This window comes from Cygnus olor, chromosome 1 (genome assembly GCF_009769625.2).
Source record: "Cygnus olor isolate bCygOlo1 chromosome 1, bCygOlo1.pri.v2, whole genome shotgun sequence".
In the NCBI taxonomy this organism is placed as follows: domain Eukaryota; kingdom Metazoa; phylum Chordata; class Aves; order Anseriformes; family Anatidae; genus Cygnus; species Cygnus olor.
Genome location: NC_049169.1, coordinates 19,718,606 through 19,739,747, shown reverse-complemented (window position 1 = coordinate 19,739,747; position 21,142 = coordinate 19,718,606). Strand labels below are relative to the sequence as shown.

The 21,142-nt window shown below is 37.0% G+C and overlaps 1 long non-coding RNA gene across 1 annotated transcript; it reads right to left on the bottom strand.

Annotated features, from left to right (window-relative positions):
• Nucleotides 1–16,328: 16,328 nt before the first annotated feature.
• Nucleotides 16,329–21,129, bottom strand: LOC121064098. The gene is made up of 2 exons (XR_005816336.1): nucleotides 20,997–21,129; nucleotides 16,329–16,400 (listed from the first exon to the last, which is right to left on the bottom strand). It is a non-coding gene; the product is annotated as an uncharacterized LOC121064098 (long non-coding RNA).
• Nucleotides 21,130–21,142: the final 13 nt, after the last annotated feature.

The following is a 21,142-nucleotide window of genomic DNA, read 5'->3' as shown; positions in this document are numbered from 1 at the left end:
GATAAGAATATAACACTTTTCTTCCTTTTATTTTCAGAGTTTATAAATCTTAATTTCATATGAAACTATAGTCTTGCAATATAAAAGTTGAAATTAATAACTTCTAGAGAAAGGCTTCTATAGGTCCATCAGTGATAAAAGGAAAACTAGAGAAGTCGTGGGCCTTCTCCATAAGGAAATGGGAGACCTGGTTACCTGGGCTACAGGGGAGAAGGCTGAGGTACTCAATGAGTTTCTTGCCTCAGTCTTTATCAGCAAAAGCTCTAGCCACATAAACCAAGTCCTTTAAAAAGGGGAAAAAAGGAAGACCAGGGAACTACAGGACAGTCAGTCTCTCCTGGCAAGATAATGGAGCTGATCCTCCTGGAAACTGTGCTAACACACACGGAAAATAAGGAGGTGATTGGTGACAGCCAGTATGGCTTCACTAAAGGCAGGTTGTGCCTGACAACTCTGGTGGCCTTCAACGATGGGGTTAGAGCATTGGTGGATAGGGGAAAAGCAACTGACATCATCTACCTGGACTTGTGCAAAGTGTTTGACATTGTCCCACATGATATCCTTGTCTCTAAATTGGAGAGACATGGCTTTGGTGGATGGACCACTCAGTGGGTAAGGAATTAGCTAGATGGTCACAGTCAAAGAGTTGTGGTCAACAGCTCAATGTCCAGGTGGAGATCAGTGACAAGTGGTGTTCCTCAGGGGTCAGTATTGGGACTGGTGCTGTTTAACATCTTTATCGGTGACATGGACAATGGGATCGAGAGCACCCTCATCAAGTTTGCCAGTGACACCAAGTTGTGTGGTATGGTCGACATCCTGGAGGGAAGGGACGCCATCCAGAGGGACCTGGAGAGGCTTGAGAGGTGGGCCTGGGCGAACCTCATGAAGTGCAACAAGGACAAGTGCAAGGTCCTGCATCTGGGCCGGGGCAAACCCAAGCACAAATACAAGTTGAGAGGAGAATGGATTAAGAGCAGCCCTGATGAGAAAGATCTGGGGGTGTTGGCTGATGAGAAGCTCAACATGAGCCAGCAATGTGTGCTTGCAGTCCAGAAAGCCAGTTGTATCCTCAGCTGCATCAAAAGAGTCATGGCCAGCAGGTCAAGAGAGGTGAATGTCCCTGTCTACTCTACTCTGATGAGACTCCACCTGGAGAGAATGTTCAGTTCTGGGGCCCCCAACACAAGAAGGACATGGAAGTATTAGAATGACTCCAGAGGAGGGCCCCAAAGATGATCAAAGGGCTGAAGCACCTCTCCTATGAAGACAGGCAGAGGGAGTTGGGGTTGTTCAGCCTGGAGAAAGGAAGCTCTGGGGAGACCTGATAGCAGCCTTCCAGTACCTAAATGGGGCCTACAGGAAAGCTGGGGACTCTTCATTGGGGAGTGTAGTGATAGGACAAGGAGTAACAGTTTTGAACTAAAAGAGGGTAGATTTAGACTCGATATAAGGAGGAAGTTCTTTACTCATAGGGTGGCGAAGCACTGGAACATGTTGCCCAAAGAAGCTGTGGATGTCCCATCCCCTGAAATGTTCAAGTCCAGGTTGGATGAGGCTTTGAGCAACCTGATCTGGGAGGTGTCCCAGCCCATGGCAGGGGGTTTGGAATTAGATGATCTTTAAGGTTCCTTCCAATCCAAACCATTTTATGATACTAGTTATCTAAAAAAATAACTTTTAGCAAAGGGAAGAAGCTATGGTGCCTGAAGAAGTCCTATATAGCCTGAAGCACCAAATGTTGCTCTCTAATATTCATGACTCTGGGAAAAAGGAAACTATTCTTTCAGGTTACAGAGCAGCTGCTTCATGTCTCTTCCTCACCCAAAAACCTCAAACAGCCCAAAACATCGAGCTGAAGTTAGAGATTATTCTTATCATGTGTGCTGCAGCTATAGGAGAGGAACAGACTTTATCACTAAAAAGCTCCTGGAGATATCACTTATGTTTCTGACATAATTTCACTAAAGTCAATGAGAAAGTTTTCCTCTATCTATGGGAACAGTATTTCTTTGAATAATCTCATGAGAATTCAAGATGTGAACAGGTAGGGGAACAAGGTTTTTAACATGATTATCTTATGCACTCACTGTCTATTCCTCCGGAAGAAATAATTTGTACAAGAAAATAATATTTTCAAATATTACTAAACTTTTGACTGTTTGTTACCATCAGCATAAACTATAAAGAAAAATGCTTGTTTGTCATTTCTAGCAGTTCAAGAAACACCAAACAGATTTTTTCCTTCAAATTGCTGGATAATGGCTCAACCAAGATCTTATTTTTAGAGTTTTTTTTATTAATTCTTTAAAAGATGCCATCAAGACCTTAAATTTTCTTACCAATGTCAAGATATTAACAGTACACAGATTATAAGAACTTAATAAATTTTCAAATTATGCTCTTCAAGTCCCCATTCTTTCTTGCTGTGCAACTGCTTCTGGTTGTTATTTTTTCGTTTCTATTAAGGAATATATTTAGCAAAACAACTGTGTGATATGGTAGCAGGTATTCACTGAGTCAGACGGATTCTCCTTACAGTATATTTCTCTGGTTCAACAGGACATTCCTCTATCTGAGTAGAGGTTTGGTATCTGGTCTTAACCCAGGGTCTGTGAGAAGCTGTTTCTAAAACAAGTTTTCTGAGATATTGGTTAAGTCTATAAAAACTCACATAGTACTAAAGCTGTGAATGCACTAAAGCTGTGAATCTGCTCTTCTTTCTCTATGGATATTAGCATTTATAAGATACGGGTTGATATATAACACCTTTGGAGTGTCGCAGTATGCAGAGCATAATCGCATGTTTTTTCTGTGACTGAAACTGATGGTAGGACTAAGAGAAGAGAGAAATCTCTTCCTCCATCCTACATAAGCTCCTTCCTTTGACGTCTTCTCTGAACTTCTTACATTGACTTCAGTGACAAATCTAGCTTGTCATGTGCTTTGAGCTATCTGCTGCAACAGAGTCTTTTCATTGACCAGAATGACACTCACTCTGGTGTTCCCTAATTCATCGCAAACATTAAGAAAAACGTTACGTCTGCAAATGACAGTGAATCAGACAAACCTTTTATATACATCACTTATCTACTATTGCAGGCCTTGTTTGAAATGCCCAGTGCTTAACAAAATTCTACCATGCAGACCCGTGTGACATTGAAAAGAGTATCAGGATGACTGCACAGATGTTACTGCAAACCCTATACCTTTACCACAGAGGATGGATTTACCTCCTCAATTGATTCTGTGCATAGTAAATACAGTTTTGATGATGAATATCTCAAATAACTTAGGGTGATAAGGCTATTTTTCATTATCTTTGTGTTGTCAAAGGAGAAAACTGGGATACATATGGCTTTAAGCTACAGAAGGAAAACTTAAATTCCTATGTTAGTGAAATAGAATCATTGAATCATAGAATCATAGAATATCCCGAGTTGGAAGGGACCCATAAGGATCATCGAGTCCAACTCCTGGCACCACACAGGTCTACCCAAAAATTCAGACCATGTGACTAAGTGCACAGTCCAAACGCTTCTTAAACTCCAACAGGCTTGGTGCAGTGACTACTTCCCTGGGGAGCCTGTTCCAGTGTGCGACAACCCTCTCAGTGAAGAACCTCTTCCTGATGTCTAGCCTAAACCTCCCCTGCCTCAGCTTGACACCATTCCTGCGGGTCCTATCACTGGTGATTAAGGAGAAGAGATCAGCACCTGCCCCTCCACTCCCCCTCACGAGGAAGCTCTAGACTGCGATGAGGTCTCCCCTCAGCCTCCTCTTTTCCAGGCTGAACAGGCCAAGTGATCTCAGCCGCTCTTCATACGTCTTCCCGTCTAGGTTTTTCACCATCTTTGTAGCCCTCCTCTGGACACTCTCCAACAGTTTTACGTCCTTTTTGTACTGTGGTGTATGTATCTATGGTTTGGTTGTTTTTATAAATACTTTTTAGCACCTGAACATCTATAAAGGCTTGGCAGTCATTCTAAATAGCTAGACCTGTTTATGAAGCATGCAAGGAGACAGTGAACATCATTTGATTTTTCTATCCCATTGTGCTATTCCTACCATTAAAGTATCTGACCATCTAAGCATTAGAAAAATGATGTATGGGAAAAATTTGAAATTTGAAAATTCAGTTCTGGTGGAAATGCTGAAAATTTTATTCTGAGCTCAGGTAATAGATAAAATAGTTATGTTGGTAATTGGATTAGAAATTGAAGCATTTCTATTGTGACAGAACAATTAAAATATTACTTCAAATTTATTGTATTTTAGGAATGTGATGTCAATAACAGCATATGCCAAAACATGCCAAGGAATATTATGTTATGACATGAGGTGTCATATTCCATTTCATTATGTGACTTTGCCTTGACATAATGCAATAGTTGACATGGTTTAACCATTACATTACATCAAATTAACATAAAAGTTGACATGTTTTGACTTCATTGAACCCAAAATGTTTCATAAGGTCAAAATAAAGTATAGTTACACTAGCAGAACTGCTATTTCTGATACCTTTTAAAAAGTAATTAATATACTCTGGTAAAAGCCTTTCATGTCATGAAGTCATCATTTTCATTTTGTTGGAAGACAGCTTTTCCAGCAAAACATTCTCTAACAACTGTAATATGCATGTGTGAACCAATAAGTGAAGGATCATAATCTCCTTTGGTTTTATCCAAAATACACCTTTACAACAGCTGAGGATCTGTCCTAGTGTTCCTCTGCCTCCTCTTGTCAGTGGATGTCTTTCCTTTTATCATGATGTAGATAAAGCTAGGTCAAACATCTGAGCTTTACATTTTGTTTGTGGTCACTCTGATCTCCGTCACAGTGAATTTTTTAGTCACAAGCCAGCTGCTGAGAAAACTGTCTGCCATGCTCATGGGTCTTACTTTGATATTTGACATTTCCAGCTCCCCAGAGGAATGCAGTTGTCATGGGAGGTGGTGATCGGGGAGACTGAGGCCATCCTTTAGGTTGCCAAGGCCAGTCACATGCCGGCCTTTCAAGATCAGGACTTAAATGCTGAGCTTCAAATCACAGTCAGCTGGGAGTCAGCACTGAGAGCAAAGATGAGAGTGATGCACTTTTGATGGTCTGTGCTGCCAAGTGGTTATGGCTTGTTGCATTCTGGACAACATGCAGGTTTGGAAAGAAAAGGTGAAAAGAGGATAAAGAAGGACACTAAACATTTGATTTTTTTTTTTTCTTCTGTTAAGATAGTTGTACTGAGAGGGTACCCTGAGAGCTGAAAGCTCCCTAGGGCTGGGGACCTGGAACCATGTGGGATGTCCAGGCACTGGGCACCTCCCTGGGGATGGGGACCAGCCAAGGCCACGCTGGGACATGGGCCTGCGGGTGGGCCCAGCTTAGCAGGACTGTGGCTGGACAGGACAGTGGTATGAGGAGCTGGAGACTGGCATCCTATGGTGTAGTTGGGGCAGGGACCGATGGCCCTGAGGGAACTGAAACTAGGTCCTGGGCCTTGACAGGGTGAGGGGAAGGCCCCAAGGTGGTCTGGGCAGGGACAGTGGCCTATTAGTGGTCGTAGGGCCCTGAAACTACAGTTCAGTAATCTTGGGTTACTGCAGATACCCATCTTATTAATTATAAAGTTGGTATCCCATCTTCATCAACTGACTTTTGGAGGAGAAACCGAAGCTTTCAGTCAACTGAAACACTTTTACTCAAAAACTGACTTGTGTGGAATGACTTGGACAAATTTCAGGGACAACATAAAGAAGGCATTCATTAGTACCCTCTAGATATCCTCAACACTGATATCCAAATACTCTGAGAAAAATCCAAATTTAGTCAAAAACCTTCATGCACCAATACATACATTATCCTCACAATTTTAATTGGAACACAATTTAATACAACGCAGGAGACAGCTAGAGACCTCTTCATCTGACCCTGTGGCTCACCTGGGGTTCAAAGATCACACTCTGGATGTCACTGCTTCAAAAGAGAAGGTGGAAGTCTAAAGAAATAAGGGTTCCCAGGGTGTGTGACAGACATCAATAAAGATATTCAGTACTGCAGAAGTCGGGTTTTATTTGTTTATATTTCTAATGGAATATAAATATAATATTTAATATCTCAAAAAGCATTTCATACAATCTCTCTATTAATGTATTGCAAATGAAAGGCAGATTTCTGAGAAACTGGACTAAACTGGTTTCTGATTTTAATTGATGGTAACCATATACAAACTTGTGTCCCATGAAAGTGAATCTTTTTTTACTTATTTACAGCAAAGGTAATTGAGCTTCATGCAGAGAACTTGTGAGACTGGCAAGATCCTCTTTACAGTGGTACTACACAAGAGACATGTTTTAACATGTTGGATGCAGAATAGCTGTTACTTCTGTGGAAACAAATATGTACTGTTTTCCTGTACAAGTAGGAGCTCTGGAAACTCATTTAAAGTTGCTTTAAAAGTGTAATATTGATCTATTTTTAACTTTCAAAATTAAGTTGACTTTAATGGCAGTGATTTTAGTGCCACATGGAGAAAAAATGACTTTGAACAAGGCATGAATACCACTTTGTTGTCAATAATTCACAGTTTACAACTGAAATTTACTTCTATATCTAATACTCAGAATAAACATAGAATCTTTAGAAAAGAAAAAAGAACAAATTTGAGTAGTGAATACTGCACATTATTAATATGATACAAAGAAACTTAGACCTCTGGGAACTATTTTTCAACCCGAAAAATACCAAAAAGGTGGTATGATCTAAGAGTTGTAAAAGCAAAATAAATCTAAGAGCTTGGAGCTGACTTTCTAGTGTACAAGAATATAAATTGCTGCTGCTGCTTGAGTTGACATTTATTTACCATTTTGCAGCATGAGAAAGAGACTCAAGATTAGAACAGAGAAAATCAAATTATGTTCTGTTCCTTTGGCTACTGGGAGGACTGTGTTTTAGACATAGCTTTAAAGGTACATAACCACTGGTAAAGGCCAGTACCCCACCAAACGTAGTTTATTCTTATATGAACTGTTATAGAATCACTGAGACAGAACTAAAGAAATCAACCAATTTTATTTTCTACTAAATAACCAGTAAATAATAAATATAAACAATATGTAGATGATGATGTCACTTTTGGGGCTGATAAGAAGCTTCATATTAAAATCCAAAGTCCAGGTAAAGTTGTAGCTAAGAAATGAAGCAGTTCCATATTTGAAATAACACAGTTTTAAATTAGGTAAGATTTTCCACAAATAGCACTTTAACGAAGCAAGGATAATTAACGGTGTTTTGAGTAGACTGAATTTCCCGGCTGTAAAGATTCATTGCAACTATTCATAACGTTAATAACTTTAAATGTGTTTTATTAACAGTACTTTAGGTAGATTCTATGTAATATCAAAGTAAATATTCTGACCAAGTATCTTGGGTCTCTGTGAAAATCAGGGGGATGAGAGTGTAATATAAAATGAATAAGGTTATTAAAAGCAAGGCTGCTTCATAGCTTTGATTTCATACTAAGCAGTTAGGTATTAAAACATTTATACCCAGGTTTCTGTCAGACCCATGAGAAATAATAGTTTTCATAGGTGTTTAACTTACAGTCATTTACCCAAAATAGACTGTTTACTTTTATCCTGATGGAAAATATATTTTCCTCCTTACAAGCTTTGCTGAATTTATTAATAGTTTTTTTTTTTTTTTCTTTTCTTTTACTTTCTGTCAAGTCCCTATAATCTAAATTGCCCTGAGAGAAGACAGTGTGTGAGGGGAATATGTTAAATTTATCAAATAAAGCGTGGAGGTGGAAAATATTAATTAAGTATAAGAAAACCGACATGTCATAGAATTAGCATGAAAAATGAATAACATAAAAATGATGTGTAGTATGAAGTAACTAGTGTTTTGAGCAGGGATCAGTGCTAGATAATCCTATTTTCTGGTAATCGTATCAGGAAGATTTAGAAAAAAAGCATAACTGAAACTGGGAACTGCAGAAATATATTTCATCCTTTATGCTACTACATGTTGAAAATAAGATGAGTATTATCCAACTGTGGTAAACCTGAATTGGAAGACTGGTTTGTCCCTTAGAAATGTTGTGTCTTAATTTTTTAGCTTATTTTCCTTAGCAACTGCAACTCTTTCTTCTTACTTGCACAATAGGAAGTATCTTTCTGTGCCAGCATGCAGACAGACACTGCAGCTGAATCAGGATCCTCTGCTTGCATTCACAGAGACTCACTGACATCACAAGAGCTTTCTACAAGTCTGTATCTTTTTCTATTGGAAACAGTTTCCTGAACTATGTTTTATGTAAAGAGAACAACTTTACAGAGATACATTCTGTAGTGCATCTTAGAAGAGTAACTGTGAAGTCCTGAGAGAGAGCACAATCAATTTTATTGTCTGTATATCAGAAAATATCTTGGTTTTGTGTTTTACAACTCTGCCACATGCGATGCTTATTTAATAGTAGTTCATAAAACATGACAAAAGATAAGCATCCTGGACTGACTTTGCATTTTTTCAGTTGCTGAGGAGAGTTTCTGGGATGCAGTAGCTTCTTTAGTAGCTCTAGCAGAGCAATTACCTTTGAGCAGAAGTCATTCTGATATGGGGCCATATCACTAGATCACTAAACATAGGCAGTTAGTTTAGGCACAGCAATAAGAATTACTACGTCTGGATAAGACTAAATACCCCTTCAGTGCAGAACCATATCTTTAACAGTAGCCATCTCTAGGAGAAGGATATATATAGAATGATGCTTTCCTAGACATATGCCCTCAGTTTGGAAAAGCTGTAATGCAGATATTTCCTGAGGTGAAAGTTGCTGCATCTTCTGTATAACATCCCTCAGCACACTTTTCTTCCATGATTTTTATAGCTGTCTTTATAAGTATTTGTATTTTTGACATCCATGGCATCTCATCACAATGAGTTCCACGGGTACACTGTGTACAGTGTAGTGAAGTATGCTTTCTTTGTTCATTTTGAAGCTTCAGCTTACTTAACAGGAGGTTATGAAGCGCTACCACAGGTCAATATAGTAGAGAGATGGCTGAAAATACTGTCATGTAGCAAGGTTTTAGCAGAAGCTGACCTCCAGTGGGCTTTCCTGAGGACTGATAATATGTGCGAGAGTAGGAGGACTAATTCAACAGAATCTATGCTTGTATAAACCTTGCCCATTTATGGAAAAGAAATGAAGGTGAGATCAAAGAAGCTGAGAGAAGGTAGCAAGAAAGCACAAGACGTGAATTTGTATGAAGAGTTTGGCCTCCTTCCACTTCCCTGCTGCTACAATTAAAGCAGAGCACCTGTGTTATGAAGTTGAGTAGCTCTATGCTACTTAGTTAGGTCAGTATCTACTTCTGTAAGAGCCTTTCTGTGTTCAAAGAAATAGACTTTTCTGTGTTACTAGTAAATAACAACTTTATCAAAAGGATTGTCAAGGTTGCTATAGAAGCAACCAGAAGAGTTCAAATTTTCAAGTAATCTTTTGAGTCAAAAGAAGACGTATTTTAGAACACCTGGAGTTTCTTAGAGGCTGCTTTCCCCTTGTTTTTGAGATAATAATGTATTTATTTGTTTTAGAAAGTTGAAAAAAAACTTTAACAATACTGAAATTTGGACTTATGCTTTTAATAGCACCAATAGAATAGCGCTAGCTACTAGATCTAACTGTACCCCATAAGGAATTTAGAGACAGAATTGCATCCCATGAGTGTTTCACATATATAATGAATTGCAAAACTATTGTCCTGGGTTTCAAGGTGCATGAAGTGCTTTGTGATTATTTTGTATTCCTTCAGCTCCAGTATTTACAAATTCAGATCTCTCAAGCATTTGTGCCATCTTAAACTTGATAGTCTTCAATACTGTTAAGCACCCAGTACTCTAGGAAATTAGAAATGTAAGCAGCTAAAACGTGAAGTCTGAAAATCAGAAATATATGTACAAGCTTATTTACACCTGCTATTGGAATGAGGTGAAAGGGTAAATACCAGAAGTTGGTTCCAGGGTAAAAATAGTTCTGCCCTTTTTGTCTGACATCCAGTGACTGATGGACTTCTAACATTGGCCAGAGCTAACATAGGCTGGAGCTCTGGATAAAGTGAGGAGCAGTAAAGTCACATCTAGGATTCCACACCTTAGTGTTTTGTTTTTCTTACAGATTTCTTACACAGTAGTTGTTTACCTGAGCTGTGAGCCTGAATTACTAGTTTGTCTCTATTGATATTTTGAGCACCAGCTTTTCGAAAGCTATACAGTGAACTCCCTTAAACTCAAGAGGCTGTTCCTTCAGGAGACTGTCAATATTGCAATTCTTGCACTTTAGGCCTAGGTTTTTAAATTTAAATGTTTTAGCTTTCTAATGGTATCAGTGACAAAGCAAATCCTGCCACGGGAGTACTAATTTATCCATTCCTTGGTGTGTGCTCACCCAGGTTCCTCACGTACATCAGCTCACTGAGATTACTTGGGTTTGTATTTTCCAGGTGTGGGAGTAGTGTAAAGGAACATCTTATCTGATAGCATTAACTGTTTTTTATATTTTTATTACAATTTTGATGATTTTCAATGTGTAGAAATATTTATAATGCTCAACTATGTATATTTAAGTTACCAACTTCATTTCTTTTAGGACGTTTCATTAATTTCCATATGCACTTCAGGAAAAATCTGCCTGAGGAGTATAGAAGGGTTAGTTTATGAATTTTAGGGAGGTTCTTACATAGTTAAGTTCTGTCTAACTCTCTAAAAGGAGAGGGAAAAGTGGAAGAACAACTTAAAGGAAGTCTGCAAACAGAAATACTTCTGTTTTCTAAGTCTTTACCTTTCTCTACCATATTTAATCTTATTTTATTCCCTAAAAAACTAGCTTGATTCATCTTTACTTTTTTTTTTTTTTTTTTTTCTCCCAGATCATTTACAGTAATGTTACCATGGAATCAGATATTACTTTAAATGTAAATAACATTTATGAATTTAAAACCAATGGATTTTCACATTTATAGATTGAATTTTTGACACGTGCTATGCACATCTAACACGCTGTTTGCATCTGAATTATCTGCATATAGAGAGATTAGAAAAAAAGTTTCTGTACAGTTATGAAAAAAATCTGAGATTTTATTTGTCTTTTATATTTTTTTTCCAAATAAAATTATGTGGAAAAATAGTGTTGTTAACTAAAAAAAGACCAAAACAAACAAAATCAAACAAACAAAAAAAACCAAACCACACACAAAAAAAGGTATGGCTGCTGAAAAACTAATCCCCTTATTTGAACATGTTAATGAAATTGTCTATACTAATTATCCATTGCTAGTACTAATTAACAATCATAAAATACTTTTCATCTTCAAAGCATACTTTATTAAAAGTGTTTGGAAGTGTCTGGAAGCTTTTGCTATTCAAATATAGATTACTATTAAGACACCTTTTAATAATGGAGACAATTAGCTGGTGGTAGAAATTACTTTGTGGTACGATGTATTATCCATCACTTGAAATCTTTAAATCAACATGGGATGACATTTAAGGAGGTACATTATGTCTTACACCAAAACGATGAGCTTGATGCAGAAATTATCACATGATTTGCCTGCTGTAGAGAAGGTTAGAATATATTATAGTAATATTTCCTTCTGAGTTTAGATATGTAATTTAAAAATAATTAGTAATTGTTTATTTTTAATTTCTAATTAGGGTATTTGTAACAAAGTGTCTAGGATTTTGCTGTGTTGCTGAGAAGAAAGTTCAAGCCAGATTAGGAGTAAATAAAATTCAAGTTTGAGCACTGTTTTCAGAGTTTAAATTTCTACCATATCACTATTAAGGTCAGTGCTTGAAAAAAATTATTTATATTGATTTTTTTTGCTCATTATGACACTCTAATGCTTAATATGCTTCTATATTAATTTTGAGTTATTAGGTATATTTTAAAATAATTTTAAAAGTCTCTATCACCACAACATATATGTATAAAGCAAGTCATTGTTGGTTCTGATGAGTACGATAGCTTCATTTTTACGGGCTTGATCAAACTGATCCAACAAATGGCCCAAATCCATGGGGATTCCCAAAAATGGGAAACAATGACACAAGGCTCCTAAGACCATAACATGGGATTCCAAATACACACAGATGCCAATCAGCTTATTGAAATAAAATAAAATAAAATAATTCTGTTTTCAGAGAGAACACTCACTGTTGACACAATTCCCATGTGTATCATGATTTATGCTAAAAATGTCTTGTATTCTCATTTTTTCATTGAAGACTATAAAAACACAGCAACAGAGCACTAGCGATTATTCATTCCTGAGACCTAAAAAATATTATTTCTAGCCACATAGATTTCTTCTTAGCTATAAAAAGGAAAAAAAAATCTGTGTTTTACCTTGTCAGTGGTTTCCCACAAGAATTTACAGGTCAGGTCAGCTACCAGCTAAAACTAATTACACCTGACATTACTGGTATAGTATTCAAAGTTATATAAATTATATTTCTAAATGAAAGCCAATGAGTCCCACAGGTATGAAAACAAACATTTAAATGTTTACAGTGTCTATTGGAAAGAATGATAATAAGATAACATCCCTGCTCGTGATATTACAGTTATGTTTGCATAGTTTCCAATATAAGCCTCCTTTTAAAGGTTTATCTTCTGACTGTTAAATCCAAGACAAAAGAGGCAAAGAAAGGCTTCAAACAAACAAATATATATATATTACTTTAATCCTGTGTGGGAAGAAGAAGTAAAGAAGAAACAAAATTATATGGGACAAACGAGTTATAGAAAAAGCACTTTACTTATGAAGCTGCTTTGAGTTGTTATTTGCTCCCAAATGGCAAGTAGAACTTTCTAAAATGGCTTGAAAATTTATTTTTGCTCTAATATAATTTTAAGTGCCCTTACCCTCTTCTCCTTTATACAATTTTAAAAAGCTTTAATAAATGACTTAGAAATAAAAGATAACATGTTTTACTCCAAATATAGATATATTTTTAACAGTAGGTTATTTTATTCCAATTAAATTTTTCCATTTGAGTTCACTTATATACCACAAAAATGTCACTTGTATTCTCACTCCCATTTGCTAATGGACATTCAAACAGTAGTATATTGTGCTGACTTAGAGACTGTCATGACGATTTTAATTGAAGTTCCTGCATAGTACAGACTAGAGAATTTACTTATGTAAAGTTTCTTTGAATGGAAAATTCACCACAACACATTGGATTGTTACCCTGTTTAATTACACTCAGGCATAACAATCTACGTTTTATTACTACCCTGAAATTTGTTTGGCCTTTCAATCTTGTATTTTGTGAATTGTCAATATTAGATCTGGATCTGGGCTCTGTTTTTCAGACACCTCTAATTGGTATCTTTCTGTTTATTCATCAACATTTTTTTTCATTTTTTTCATTTTTTTTTCTTCATGCCATATTCTTTATTTCATCTGTTTAACTGAATTTTGAAGCAACTTAATCAGTGATTGGAAAGATAGCATATCCCATTCTGTAAGCAAGGCTTCCATTCTTCCTTTCTCAACTTTAATTTTATTCATACTGGAAAATGCATTGTTTGCAAATGACAAGTTTATCAAGTACTTCAAGCTTCTCTATCTTAATAAATGGTTCCCTTCACTAGTCTTTGCTTACTTTAAGCATTTTATTCACTTTCAAATAAATCTATAATTAACTTGCATTTTCTTCAGATCAGTGATAAGTACACAGACCACTGCGTGATTAGTACCATTTCATCACTGGTTATGCTACAGTACTCTTTACAGCCACCTTTTTTACACCTACAAGTAATTTTTTAACTCAGTTAAGTGCGCCAACTTTCTAAACAGCCTATCAAAAGGTTTCATATCTGTCATGTTGCATATGTTTAAATAATTTACATTAAAAAATAACTTACTTTGGATCCAAATTTTGTTAAAATATATTGCAGTTTCATTAAAAATGATGGTTATTTGTCAGAGTATTTTCTGTAAATGTTGATCACTTAATTTCCTATTAAATTACTAAGTAACTATTACTTTTTTTTTTTTTTGAATGTATCTCTGTCAAGTTGTTTGCAAATTCCTGTGCTACAAGACTTAGTGTTGTTAAATGTTAATGTAGAAGGGATTGTTCAGATTGGCTAAACATCAGCAGGTAGATGTTTAGCCATAACCAGCACACCTGGTTAGCTTTATTTACTTTTCCTGCATAAATGGTGTTAGGCAAGTGTGAAACAATTGTAGATCAAGATGGAGAGTGTTGACTTGATACAGTTTTGTCATCACCAATGAAACCAATGGACTGTATGAAAATCCAGTTCTATTCAAATAGCCATATTGGCTGTCAATCAACTCAGGGATATTTGGGGTACATATGGCAGAAACATTCTCCTTTTTGATCAACCCATGCAAAAAACAGATGTAGTTGAAAAGCTTGGACTCAGGATAACAAGGGAACTTCTAATCCCTTAAAGCAAACATACTTTGGTTGTGCCATTGTACTGGATCGGGCTGGGATGTTAACTTTCCCTGCAGCAGCCCATACAGTACTGTGCTCTGCACTTGTAGCTAAAACAGCAATGGTATCATACCAGTGTTGTGTCTGCTGCTGAGCAGTGCTGGCACAGCATCAGGACTCTCTCTAATCCCCCTAGGGGTGGGCAAAGATGTGAGAAAAGAAACATCACCAGGGCAGCTGACCTAAACCAACCAAAGGGATATTCCATACCATATGATGTCACACTCAGCAATAAAAGATGGAAAAGGGAGGAAGAGGGGAGGGGTGGGCTCTCGTTGTGAAAACGTCTGTCCTCCTCCTGAACACCAGCTATGTGCGTTGAGGCCCTGCTTCAAGGACGTGGTCAAGCATTGCTCATTTGTGGGAAGTAGAGAGTAATTTCTTTCCTCTGCACTTCCACATAGCCTTTACTTGGTCTGTTTAGTTTTCCCTTTCCCCCTCCCTTTTCCCCTTTCCTTTTTTTCCCCTTTAGTTAAATTGTTAATTGTTAAATTGTTTAGTTAAATTGTTTAATTAATAATAATCTTTCCTTAATAATTATTATTTTTTCCGTCCCTTTAATTAAATCATCCTTATCTCAACCCATGAGTTGTTCTTTCCTTTACTCCTTCCCCTCCTCATCTAAGGAGGGGGAGTGAGAGAGCGGTTGTGGTGTTCAGCTGCCTAGCATGGTAAAACCACCACAACCATACTTGATTTTGCCAATGCCAGGACCGTTATAAAGCCCAGTTGTTGTGGTTTAGCCCGGCTGGCAGTCAAACACCACACAGCCGTTCGCTCACCCTCCCCCCTCCCTCTCCGGGATGGGGGAGAGAAACACGAAAGTGAAGTCTGTGAGTTGAGATAAAGACAGTTTATTAAGACAGGGAAAAGAATAGCAACAATAATAATAATAATAATAGTATTAATAGTAATAATGTGTACGAAATAAGTGATGCACAATGCAATTGCTCACCACCCGTTGACCGATGCCCAGCCTATCCCCAAGCAGCCGGCCCCCCCCTCCACCCCGGCTAGCCACCCCTATATATTGTTCAGCATGACGTCAGATGGTATGGAATACCCCTTTGGCCAGTTTGGGTCAGCTGTCCTGGGTCTGTCCCCTCCCAGCTCCTGCTGCATCCCTAGCCTGCTCGCTAGCAGGACAGAGAGAGGCTGAAAAGTCCTTGGCTTGGTGTAAGCACTGCTCTACAACAATTAAAACATCAGCATGTTATCAGCGCTCTTCTCATTCTAATCCAAAACATAGCACCCTGCCAGCTACTAGGAGGAAAATTAACTCTGTCCTAACTGAAACCAGGACACCAGTGTAAATTTAAGACTTGACTGTGGACATCCACAATGTCTGTGTAACAGGCAGGACTGGCAACCTTTAAAAGGAAGTATTCCCAAACCATTGCATTTATCTGTGACTGATCATGTCATACAAAAGTAGATGGGATACATGGTAGGCTGCACTTGTTTACATTGAAGGCAATCTGTGTATGAAAGCTGATTAAAGCTGAGTGAGTCCTTGAGGTATCCATTCCTTGCTCCCCTTATAGATTTTCAGTTTGTCCTAGCTGTGGGTAGACTTGGAAAACCTGAGATTGACACTTCACTTTATGACAGAGTAGTAAGACAGTCAGTGTGTGCTAAAGGAATAGATGCAATAAAGACATGGCCACAGTCTGCTGGGAAGTGGGACCGTAGCACAGTAAAACAAAAAATATGAGCATTGAAAAGTGCCGTAGTGAATTAAACAAGTTCCATCAGTTTGAGTAATTCCTGAAACAAATCTTCTTTTCGGATTTCTCCAGAGGTAAAGGGGTTCTGTACACCATTTATATCGCCTTGCACTGAATTTGTGTAGTTTCATACTGTGGAGAAAGAACAGTTCATTTACTGAAAGTAACTTTAATTTTTGCTTGAAAAACGTCTGTGGATATGTCATATTTTTGTGCTCTAGCTTAATATTTGCACACACTTATTTAGCCCCTAGCAATGTGAATGTAATAAAATGAGATTTCAATTAATATTTTCATCAGTCATACTTGATCAGTTCCTGTTATTGGAATGGGAATCTGGATGGCTTAAATCATTTAATAATCTGATCAATGAGCTGAGGGAAAGATTCTAGATGTAAATAGCTTACAGATTTTCTTTGGCAATATGCTTATGAGTAAGGAAGTCCTTTAGCGCAAAGAAAGCAGGAGAGTTAGATACATTGCAAGCCAGACAAACCAAAATACCTTACCTATTTGTTCATTTGCAAATTAGTGCCTGCCTCTGATGCTGTACAAACACAAACACACAAATGCAGTTGTTTTGAAAAAGTGGGACAGAAATGCACTCCAGAGTGGGGTTTTGGTCAGGAGACTTTTGATCTTGAATATTCCTTAAGAGAGAAACCCACAAACTACCCTTCTTTTCCTGGAACTTTAAGTACAAAAAGGTAGCCTGTATAAAGCTTATAAAGCTTACTGTTTCAATTAAAGTTTTTTGAAGACACTACTTCCAAATAGAAGTATATCACTTTGGATGATTTTTTTTTTCCCCACAAGAGAAAAAAACAAAACAAAACAAAACAAACAAACAAACAAAAAAAAACAGGCCTTTTGCAGTTCTTACTGATTTTCCTTAGCCGGAAAAATGAAAATGCAATACAAATATTTATTATGTTTCAGGTAACAGACAATATGCAAGTAGTGTAGTTGAAAAGATATGACTCTCTGTCTCTGTTTTCTATTTTAGTAGTATAATGATTTTATGACCTTTAAAATCTTCTTATGCTTTTTATCAACTAAGAAATACCAAGATTTATACTTTGTAGCTGTGCTTCATGTGATGTTTTAAAAGATCAGAGAGAGAATTCAGTTTTTCCAATAATTGCTAATTACATTTTACTATAAAAGTATGAATCTAGTCTGTCATAAAGACCTTTAAATTTAAGGTTTCTGTCCTATGACAAGATTCATGTTGGCAAATCCATTTCTATTCCTCTTGATTCCATTTATAGCATCAATGTCCAAATTAAGAATCACCCAGTGACAGAGTGAGGTCATCACTAGACATGAATGCCTAGGTGAAGGCAGAGACATAAGATGAATTATGGGGTCCACTGAAACCAACAATAAAAATTCCAGTGCTGTATTTCACTTGGTATGATCATACCATTCTTTTCAAAATGAAATGAATGGCTTTTGCTATTTAATAAACATTTTCAATTAAAAATTACAAACTTCAGTTAAGAAAGGGGAGATTATATAATATTTACTGTTTTGTGCTGCAAAGTATATTAATAATTAAATGAATTCTTTCACTTTTCTAAGTATTTAAGAAAAAAGACCAGGATACAGTTTGTAGCAAATATTTAGTCTAAGTGTACATGAAAATTGCAGTTGAATTTTCCTTCCTTTTTCTAAGCATTTTGTGACTGTCTGTATTGCCAGTTAAATATGTAGTCCATACTAATAATAACACTGTGTCTACCAGTTAGTTAGTTAAAATTCTACTGCTACCGGACCTATCTCTAGGGAAGACACTTTATTCAACAAAACCTGAAGCTAACTCATGTTAAAGAGATAACTCCACTCAATCTATCCACTGTATTTTCCTCAATAAAAAAGAAAATATGCTAATAAGTATCACTTGAGAATAGAAATTGAAATAATCACTTATGAATTTACCCACAGCTGACAGCTTTATTAATCTCTGTAGCTGCTGTCATTTGATAAAGAACAACATATAATAAAAACTCTGCAAATTACCTAATTAGGCATTCTGCAGCAGAAGCTCTGCTATTATAACAACCAGTAATCGAGAGAAAAAATATATCATTCGTCTTGGAAAGAAACAGCTCTTTGAGAATCTTTCTCATTTATGATGATCTAGCTACAAACCAATGAGAGAATAATGATTCATTGTCAACAGCAATATTCTGGCATGTAGCTTTTATTACTAAGAGATGAAGAAGAATCCTTGTGCTTGACAGGAAGTTCGTCTTCCAAAAATATCCTGGTGCTTGTTTGTTACAGCTTGAACAGAAATATATCCCAGAACCTGTAAGCACTCTATTAGGAAAGCTAGGAGGACTTGGATTACTTTGTTCATAGATCTACATGACTTTCTCCATTCCTTTGTCTTTCTAAGGAGAGATGTATCTAATCTCAAAAGATCTGTATCCAGTGGGAAGCAATTCCTTCCAAGCACTAATCCTGTTTGAATCAGACATGTATCTGGGATAATGGGGATGGGTTTTATCTGATCTGTGGTAGACATCTTCATTTGACCTATTCACTACAGGCTAGAGTAGAACAGGATTTAGTTCATCTCATCCTGAAAAAAATAAAATAAAATAAAAAAATTAAAACAGGTCCTTGGGGACCTGTGATTAAAAATATCTACTTCTTTCACCTGACAGGAAAGGGAGCTAAGTACCTAACAGTGCAAACACCTGAAGCCAAGTGTGGATGCTTCTAAAATGTTTTCTTCCAGTGTGTTTACTGGTGGTATGTGTAGCTTTATCTCATTATCAGAGTCACAGATTCTATAGTCCTTTAATCTTGTGAAATATTGTTAAATACTGTGGGAATGGAAAAGTAATAAGCTTTTGAAACTTCAGTAAGCCTGCTTTCTCAGTTTGGCTTTTGAGTAATGTGTCTTCTGCAGATGGAAGTAAAAACTTTTTAAACCCTGCCCCCCCCCCCCCCCCCCCCCCCCCCCTTTCTTTCTTGAAAAGACTTAAAGGGAACAAGAGGGGAAACAGGGAGGGGAGAACAGAAATTTTCCTGGGTCTGGTTGGGATCGAGTTAACTTTCCTTTTAACAGTCCATATAGTGCTGTACTTTGCACTTGTGGCTAGAACAGTGTTGATAATGCACTACTGTTTTGTATATTGCTGAGCAGTGCTGGCACAGCACCAAGGTTGTCTCCCCACCTTCCCCAGAACAGACCAGTAGGCTAGGGGTGGGCAAGAAGCTGGGAGGGGACATAGCCAGGACAGCTGACACAAACTGACCAAATGGATTTTCCATACCATATGTTGTGCTCGGCAATAAAAACTGGGTGAAATGAGGAGTGGAGGGACATTTGTGGTTATGCAGTTTGTCTTCAGATGCAACCACTATGCATGCTTTCCAGGCTCTGCTTTCCAGGAAGTTACTGAACAATTCTTGCTGATGGGAAGGAATGAATAAATTTCCTTTGTCTTTTGTTTCCGTCCAACCTTTACTTTTCTTATTGAATTGCTTTTATCTCTATCCATGAGATTTTTAATCTCATTTTCTCCCTCTGTCCTGTCATACAGGGAGAGTGACAGAGTGGCTGGGTAGCCACTTAGTCTGGAAAACAGCGAGCATTAACCACACCCAAACTAAAAACTGTGTGAGAACATTTTCTTTCTAGAGATGCTTGTTTGTCTTGAAAGTGTGAACAAATCACTTCTTTTCCTCTGGAAATAATTAAAGAAGTTCCAAGAAAACTATGTAACAAAGGCTAGAGACACATTTATTTATTTATTTATTGTGAATTCGAACTGTTCAAATAAGAAGGTATATACTCACTTTCTAATATCTTCAAGAAGTCTCAGCCCCATATTTTATTTTATTCTTTCTCTGAAGTATTTCCTGTACATTGCATAGTGTAATTTTATCAGCTAACTGTTGTAGGTTATCATGATGCTCTTTCCTGTCCTAAATCTTATGGCAGCATTGAATTTTTGTTAGGTTTAGACTTGTACAGAGCATCCAGTGACTGATGGATGTATAAATTTTCAAATTCTAAATTGAGATGAAATTTAAGACTAATTTTTAAGCTTAGCAAGGAAAATACAAAATTAATTTTACTTCATCAGATTGTTTTTAATATGTGATTTACTTTCACTAATGTGATTTACTTTCACTAATGCAAGGCTTTAATTGCTTCCAGTCTATGTATTCAAAGCAGGGGTTGGCTCTTAATGACAATAGCATTCAAAGCCCAAATATAGAATATGCACAATCAAATGGTTAATTGTTCAAAAAGAAGTAGATCATGCAATTTATTCTTCTCACAAACCTAAAACAAAACATAGTTATTGGAAGTGCATTAGTTAAGAAAATATTCTATATATTTTACATGTCCAGTCTATTTTATGCTTTGGACCATACCTTAAAAATATTCATCTTCATGTCTTGAGGGACTGACATGATTGATTCAAAAAACTGGGGGGCAACTCTAACAACCAGATTTCTACAGAGATTCCTGTCTGAAACGAATCCGTGTAAAACACATGAAAGAGAAAGACACGCTATTGCAGGCACAGCCAGCTCTCACTGAAGAGTTGTCATTCAAAAGTGTATCATTTCCCATACAAATGGCTTCTCAGTGGTTGTTACTGGATATGCACATACTTATGCTTATTTCCAGGCAAAAATCCAGCCTTTTACACCTATTTTTGCAAGAACATACATTGATAAAAATTTGACATTTATTACCTGAGTCTGCTTGATACTTGACTACTCATCAGTCTTTCTGATAAGAAGTCTTTGGTTCTTCCTTTGTTCTCAATGATCTTATTAGATCTCTTCAAGTAGAAGACAAACAGAAATGCTGGAAAATCTGAAAAAGGCATCACAGGATG